Source organism: Vulpes vulpes, unplaced genomic scaffold, assembly GCF_048418805.1.
Source record: "Vulpes vulpes isolate BD-2025 unplaced genomic scaffold, VulVul3 Bu000000655, whole genome shotgun sequence".
Taxonomy (NCBI): Eukaryota; Metazoa; Chordata; class Mammalia; order Carnivora; family Canidae; genus Vulpes; species Vulpes vulpes.
This window is the reverse complement of record NW_027325691.1, coordinates 73,822-82,132: the sequence shown is the minus strand read 5'-3', so window position 1 is coordinate 82,132 and position 8,311 is coordinate 73,822. Positions and strand designations below refer to the sequence as shown.

General features: G+C 37.1%; 1 pseudogene; it reads right to left on the bottom strand.

Moving 5' to 3' along the window:
* Positions 1 to 2,189: 2,189 nt before the first annotated feature.
* Positions 2,190 to 3,702, bottom strand: LOC140596638 (procathepsin L pseudogene; annotated as a pseudogene).
* Between the last annotated feature and the right edge of the window lie 4,609 nt (positions 3,703 to 8,311).

Sequence of the window (8,311 nt, the reverse complement as noted above, 5' to 3'; positions counted from 1 at the left end):
TTTATTGAAGAGTCTGTCCTTTTTCCTGTGGATATTCTTTCTGGTTTTGTCGAATATTGACCATAGAGTTGAGGGCCCATTTCTAGGTTCTCTCTTCTGTTCCATTGACCTATGTGTCTGTTTTTGTGCCAATGCTACACTGTCTTGAGGATCACAGATTTGTAGTACAGCTTGAAATCCAGCATTGTGATGCCCCTGGCTCTGGTTTTCTTTTTCAATATTCCCTTTGCTGATTCCATACAAATCTTAAGATGATTTTTTCCAACTCTCTGAAGAAAGTCCATAGTATTTTGATAGGGATTGCATTGAATGTGTAAATTTCCCTGGGTAGCATAGACATTTTCACAGTATTAATTCTTCCAATCCGTGAGCATGGAATATTTTTCCATCCCTTTGTGTCTTCCTCAAAATCTTTCAGAAGTGTTCTGTAGTTTTTAGGGCATAAATCCCTTACCACTTTGGTTAGGTTTATTCCTAGGTATCTTATGGTTTTGGGTGCCATTGTAAATGGGATTGACTCCTTGATGTCTCTTTTTTCAGTCTCATTTTAGTTTATAGGAATTCCACTGATTACTATGCATTGATTTTGACTCCTGCCGCATGGCTGAATTGCTGTATGAGTCCTAGCAATCTTGGGGTGGTGTCTTTTGGGTTTTCTACACACAGTAACGTGTCATGTGCAAAGAGGGAGAGTTTGCCTTCCTCTGCCAGTTTAAATGCCTTTTATTTCTTTTTGTTGTCTGATTCCTGAGGCTAGGACTTCTAGTACTATGTTGAATAGCAATGGCGAGAGTGGACATCCCTGTCATGTTCCTGATCTTAGGGGAAAGGCTCTCAGTTTTTCTCCATGGAGAATGATATTTGCTGTGGGCTTTTCATAGATGGCTTTTGAGATGCTGAGGAATGTTCCTTCTATCCCTACACTGTGAAGAGTTTTGATCAGGAATGGATGCTGTATTTTGTCAAATGCTTTCTCTGCATCTATTGAGAGGATCCTATGGTTCTTGTTTTTTTCTCTTGTTGATGTGATCTATCACATTGATTGTTTTATGAGTGTTAAACCAACCTTGCATCTCAGGGATAAATCCCACTTGGTCATGGTGAATAATCCTCTTAATGTACTGTTGGATCCTATTGGCTAGTATCTTGTTGAGAAATTTTGCATCCATGTTCATCAGGGATATTGTTCTATAATTGTCCTTTTTGGTGGGGTCTTTGGTTTTGGAATCAAGGTGATGCTGGCCTGTTAGAACAAATTTTGAAGTATTCCATCCCTTTTTATCCTTCAGAACAGCTTTAGTAGAATATTATTTCCTCTTTAAACATTTGATAGAATTCCCCTCAGAAGCCATCTGGCCCTGGAATTTTGCGTCGTGGCAGGTTTTTGATAACTGCTTCAATTTCCTTGTTGGTTATTGGCCTTTCAGGTTTTCTATTTCGTTTTGTTCTAGTTTTGGTCATTTGTGATTTTTCCAGAAATGCATCCATTTCTTCTAGATTGCCTAATTTATTGGCTTATAGCTGCTCATAAAATGTTTTTTAAAATCATTTGTATTTCCTTGGTATGGTTCTGATCCCTCCTCTTTCATTTGTGATTTTATTACCTTGAGGGTTTTTTTTTTCTCTTTAATAAGGCTGGCTAAGGGTTTATCTATCTTATTAATTCTTTCAAAGAACCAACTCCTGTTCTTCTTTTTTTATCTGTTCTGCAGTTCTTCTGGTCTCTGTTTCATTGAGTTCTGCTTGAATCTTTATTATCTCCCCTCTTCTGCTTGGTGTAGGCTTTATGTGCTGTTCTTTCTCCAGTTCATTTAGGTGCAAGTTTAGCTTGTGTATTTGAGTTATTTCCAGTTTTTTGAAGGAGACTTGTATTGAGATGTATTTCCTTCTTGGGACCTCTTTGCTGTATCCCAGATTTTTTGAATGGTTGTATCTGCATTTTCATTAGTTTCCCTGAATCCATAGATTCTTCTCTAATTTCCTGGTTGACCCATTCATCTTTTAGTAGGATGCTCTTTAACCTCCATGTGTTTGAATTTCTTCCAAATTTCTTCTTATGACTGAGTTCTAGTTTCAAAGCATTGTGGTCTGAAAATATGCAGGGGGGCAATCCTATCTTTTGGTATCGGTTGAGACCTCATTTGTGACCTAGTGTGTGGTCTATTCTGGAGAAAGTTCCATGTGCACTTGGGAGGAATGTGTATTCAGTTGTGTTCAGTTAGAAAGCTCTGTAAACATCTGTGAAATCCATCTGGTCCAGTGTATAATTTAAGGCCCTTGTTTCTTTGGTGATGTCATGCTTAGAAGATCTGATATTTACTGACAAGGACTGTGTTGAAGTCTCCTACTATTAGTGTATTATTTTATTTTTTTCTTCCTCTACTTATTGAATTAAAATTTATTTCAAAAGGTAAAGTTTATATATCCTTTGAATAAATAAGAAGTCAAAAATTTTAGAATTAAGTAATAAGTCTTCAACATTATAAAGCCATATATAGCAGTAATTAAAGTAGTGGTAATGTCACAGAAAATGATAAAAATGTCACAGAATTCAAATCACAACTTGGATTCTCAATGATTCAAGTGTCTTATCTTACACAATAAGAGTTTGGTCAATTTTAAGATAAACTTCCTCCAGATATGCTGTCCTCAAGTCCTCTAATCTTGTGGTCCATCAGCTCACACAATGGGATAGTTGGTTGCTGTGGCAATTCTACAATGGTTGTTCTGGTCTTAGGCCATTTTTATATAGCCATTCCAGCCCCATTCTGGACCCCAACTGTTCTTGATAATCCAAAATTTATTATTTGAGTCTGTTCCTACAAAGCCATAGCCAGCCACCCGAACACCATGATCTAGATCTTTGCAGCTGCAGTCTGGATCAAATTAAATGCCTGCTTTGTAGAACTGGAAATGCCTGCATCAGTAGCAACAGAGATGGGCCCTAGAGTTGCCACTGCCTTCATTAGGGTCTTTTCCCATTGAGGGAGGTCCATGAAGCCAGTGTCATTGGCAGCAGAACACTCAGTCTTGTAGTTACAGGTCTCTATGTCCTTTCCAAGATATGGATAAGATTCCTCTGAATCCAGGCCTCCATTGTCTTTAACATGATGAAAGGTGTTATCCATCAGGCCACCACTGCAGCCCTCATTGCCTTGAGCCTTAGAGCAGTCCACCAGGTTCTGCTCACTCAGTGGCACAAGTTTGCCTGTTTTCCGGAACATCTGTCTTTTGAGGGCACCAGTTGCACTAAAAGTCCAACAAGAACCACACTGACTCTGATTCTGCACAGGAGTTACGTAGCCTTTCTCTCTCCAGTCCACAGATTTGGGGATCTCAGCAAAGATAGGTTCTTGGAACACTTTCCCTTTCTTGTGCTTCTGGTTTTGAAAGTCATTCATCACCTGCCTGAATTCTTCATTGGTCATGTCACCAAAGGTATTCATCGCCATTGTGAAGCCATGTTTCCCTTGGCTATATTCTCAATTATGCAGTTCAATCATTTTCATATTCTCCCACACTGCTCTCCTCTATCCTTCTTCATTCATGCCATATAATCTGTGCATTGCCTTCCACTGGTACCATTATGCATTTAAGCTTTCATCGAGTTTTGGAGCTGCTGAGGCTATTCACAAGCAAAGGGCAGTCAAGAAGAGTGAACAATTCATGTTTCAAAAACCTGCGGCATCCACAGCTGCGCAGGTGCACCCCACGGATCGCCAAGGCCCATGAGTCTAGTGTATTATTTTCTAAGTATCTCTTTACTTTGGTTATTAATTGATATACTTGGCATTATTAATTGATATACTTGGCATCTCCCACATTAAGAGCATACATATTCATGATTGGTAGGTCTTCTTGCTGGATTGATCCTTTAAGTATGATATAGTGTCTGTCTTCATCTCTTACTACAGTCTTTGGGATAAACTTTAATTGATCTGATTTGAGGATTGCTACCCCAGCTTTCCTTTGAGGAGCATCTGAATGGTAGATGGTTTCCACTCCTTCATTTACAGGCTGGAAGTGTCCTTAGGTCTAAAATGAGTCTTTTGTAAGACAGAAAATAGATGGGACTTTCTTTTTTATCCAGTCTGATACCCTGTGTCTTTTGATGGGATCATTTAGCCCATTCACATTCAGAGTAACTATTGAAAGATATGAATTTATAGTGTTATCGTAATACCTATTCTGTCCCTGTTTTTGTGGATTATTTCCTTGAGCTCCCTCTTTCTTTTACAGGGTCCCCTTTAATATTTATTGTAGAGATGGTTTGGTGGTCACATAGTCTTTCAGTTTCTGCCTATTCTGGAAGCTCTTTTTCTCTCCAATTCTGAATGAAAGTCTTCTTATTTAGGACCCTGAATATATCCTGCCAGCCCTTTCTGGCCTGACCGGTCTCTGTGGAGAGGTCTGCTGTTAATCTGGTATTTCTCCCCATATAAATTAAGAATCTCTTGTCTCATGCTGCATTAAGAACTTTCTCTTAAATGTTTGGGAAAAATCAGAAAGGGAGACAGGACATAAGAACTCCTAACTCTAAAATAAATTTATTATCAAAAAAAGAATTTTCTCTTAATCTTTGAAATTTGCAAGCTTCACTATTAAATGTGAGGTGTTGAATGGTTTGTATTGATTGGGGTGGGGGGAATCTCTAACTCTTGGATCTGAATGCTTGTTTCCCTCCCCAAATTAGGGAAGTTCTCAACTATGGTTTGTTCAAATATACTTTGTGGTCCTGGGATCCCTGGGTGGCGCAGTGGTTTGGCGCTTGCCTTTGGCCCAGGGCGCGATACTGGAGACCCGGGATCAAATCCCACATCAGGCTCCCGGTGCATGGAGCCTGCTTCTCCCTCTGCCTATGTCTCTGCCTCTCTCTCTCTCTGTGTGACTATCATAAATAAATAAAAATTAAAAAAAAATTTTATACTTTGTGGTCCTATCTATCTCTCAGTCTCTTCTGGAGTCAAATTATATGTAAATTCTTCCTTATCAAGCTATCATTTATTTCCCTAACCCTTTCTTCATTGGCTCTTAATTGTTTTTCTCTTTTTTCCTCAGCTTTCTTCCTTACCATCAACTTGTCTTCTATGTCACCCATTCTCTCTTCCACCTCATTAACCCTAGCAGTTAGGAAATCCAGTTTGGATTGCATCTCATTTAATCTCTTTTTAATTTAGGCCTGATTAGATCTCACTTCTGCAATAACAAAGTCTCTAGAGTCCTTTAGGCTTTTTTCCAGAGCCATCTGTAGCTTTGTATTTGTACTTCTGAATTGACTTTTTGACATTGGATTTAAATCCAAATTCTGTAACTCTGTTATTGGTTCTTTCTTTTTTGGTGAATTCTTCCTTCTAGTTACTTTATCCAGTGCAGAGTGGCTGTATGAGTGGGTTGAAACAAAAATATCAACCACACCCTAAGTAAAATATACCCTAGATGATTCCGAAGAGGTCAGAGACCATAAATAAATAAATAAATAAATAAAACAGAACAACATAAAACAAAAGGATCACTAAAGTGAAAAACAAATTTTAAAACAAATTAGTAAAAATAAAGGGCCAAAAACCACAGAGAATAAGAAAAAGAAAGTAAAAAAGAGAAAAAAGGGGGGGGGGGCGGGGGATGGTGGTGGTGAATAAATGATAGTGGAGATAATGTAGTCTACCTGAGGGGTCCTAGAGGGTATTCCTCTTGGTTTTGAGTGTATTTTGTTCTGTATGTTAGAGGATGCTCTATCCTAAATTTATATATACCATCAATACTTATTTAAAGCCCCAACTTTGAACACCAAAACAAGATAAAAGAGGGGGGCGCAGAATGGGAAGGAAGAGAGAATATAATCTCACAGAATGAATCAGCACATTATTCCACTTGTTTCTGGGTGTATGTTGACGTGTGTTAAAAGGTATTAACTTACACCATTGTAAAACAAAACGAGGCAGAATAAACAAGAAACAAAAACCCATAACTCATATATCTCCCAAAATTAAATTATGTTGAAGGGAATCCAGAAGTGAAAAATACATCTAAGACATATAATTGTAGAAATATGAAAGTCAAAAAGGAAAAAACTTAAAAATGAAGAGGTGGTAAAATATTATAGTTAAGGTGGGAAAAGAGAAAAAATACTGGAAATTTTTAGTCTAATATGAAAATGAGTCATAATGGAAAAGGGGGGGAAAAGGGGCCCTCTAGTTCTAGATTCTATTTTCCCTTGATTTTCCCTCAGTCATGGAGATTTCAGTGCTGCTTGGTCAATAAACTTGCTCTTCCCCAGTTCTTCCAGCTGGTCTCCTGGGGGAGGGGCCTGCTGTGCTGATTCTCAGGTGTCTGTGCCTGGGGGAGATGCCCCATCCCCTGCCAGGTGCCGGGCTCAGTGAGAGCTGTGCTCCTCGGAGTGCCCCTCCCCACTTTATTCTTATTTATTTATTTAGCCTTTCTATCTTTTAGAAAGCCAAAACTTTTCTCTCTGTAGCATACCAGCTATTCTCTCTTTGAATCTCAGGTCGAATAAGTAGGTGTTCAGGATGTTTTGAAATTTATCTAGGTAAGTTTGTCAGGCCAGGTGAGTTGAGGGCCCCAACTCTTCCACCATCTTGCTCTTCCCTCCTCTCTCACAGGTACTTAAACATGGATTAAATTGAAGAATTTTTGGAATTTTCAGAGTGGCAGTGCAAAGACTATTTGGATTAATTAGAAGATAGTTAATCAAAAAATAGCATAGACAAGTTCCTTTTCAAATGAGGAAAGAAAGCTAATGTGAACCTAGAGGACTAACATGGTTATCCTTCACAGCATAATAATAATAAGCCCAGTCCACCTAGAAGAGGTGTAAGGACTTACCCTGTCTTTATTGCAACTTTTAATAGCTTCAAGTTCAATGTAGGAGTTAAGACATATTATACTACAGTAAATCTTGTCAAATATCTCAAAATTGGGAAAAAAAAGAAAAGAAGTTTTGTGGATATGGAAAGAAATGTTAAGTTCTCCTACCATTTTGGTATTTTTTAAAACATATGTGTCCAAAGCAATAGCTTTATGTGACATATTGGATACCTTTAATGAAACATAATATGTATAGAATCATTTATTTGAGGAACTTTCTGAGTTTTTTCAGGATGATAATTTAGCACAATGTGGAACAAACTTGCTCAGAAACTTTACACAAGTAGATCTTTTGCAAAAGCATACGGTAAACTTTAGTGGTTTATTTGACAATTATTGAGTAGTATCCCATGTGATTTTCATAAATCTTCTTAACAATAACAGTTTTTTTTAAATTTCGCTACAAAGATATTTTAAATAGTTTGCTTAACGTGAGGTGTTTGGGTATTTATCCCATAGATCATTAACCCAGGAACTTTGCCAAGTGTGTATTTATAATTTTTCCTGAGTACTCAACCTGGCACTAAATATTTCCTTATGGCATATCATAATGGAAAACAATGACATGTAACATTAAATAAGTTAGGGATATGTTTCAGATAGCATTTCTGATAGCCAAATATAACTATCTCTTTAAAAAAGTGAAATTATGACTGAAAATATGATGAAAACATATATCTGGATGATTTTTGGAAGAGTTCCTTAACAGCTTTTGTTATTGTTAAAAACTTAAATAAGAGACTTAAACTTAGGTTTTTAATTGGTAACCTCTAGTTTTCTGAGAAGCAAATTGTAATGAATATGTCATTTGTCATATTGTAACTTGCTTTTTTAATTATAAAGCTGACTTTGACATTTTAATTCTATTTCACACCTTTTAAATATTTACTGATTTCATACAACTGACTGTACCCCATTTCTCTGTATCTCTTTTAACAAGTATATAAATCAGAAATATACTGTAACAAAGGCTTGACTCATGGAATATGTGAAAAAGACCAGTGTCTTGCACTTGTATAGACACTTCTCACAAATTATTGCAGATTTTTCTAAATGTTCTGCTTATACAGTTTCCTTATTCAATATCTGTCATGTTTATTGAATTTGATGTCTTGAAAGTGCATCAGAATAAGCTTTTGGAGGGTAAGAAGGGGTTGGAAGTGTTCACTTCATTTTGGTCTCATCTTGTGAGGAAATCATTTGACTCTTGAAGGAAGAAAGTTGCAATGGTGATCGAAGGAAATATCTATTATTTCTATGCTACTTCTAATTTTAAAAATACCTGACAAAATTCAGGGATGCCTAAATAATGAGGCAAGATATCTGACCTTTATGATTTTAGTCCTGCAAGGTTATGTTTCTATTATGGGTTGAATTTTGTTTCCCCAAAAGGTGTTGAATTCCCAATCCCCAGTTCTTAACCCCA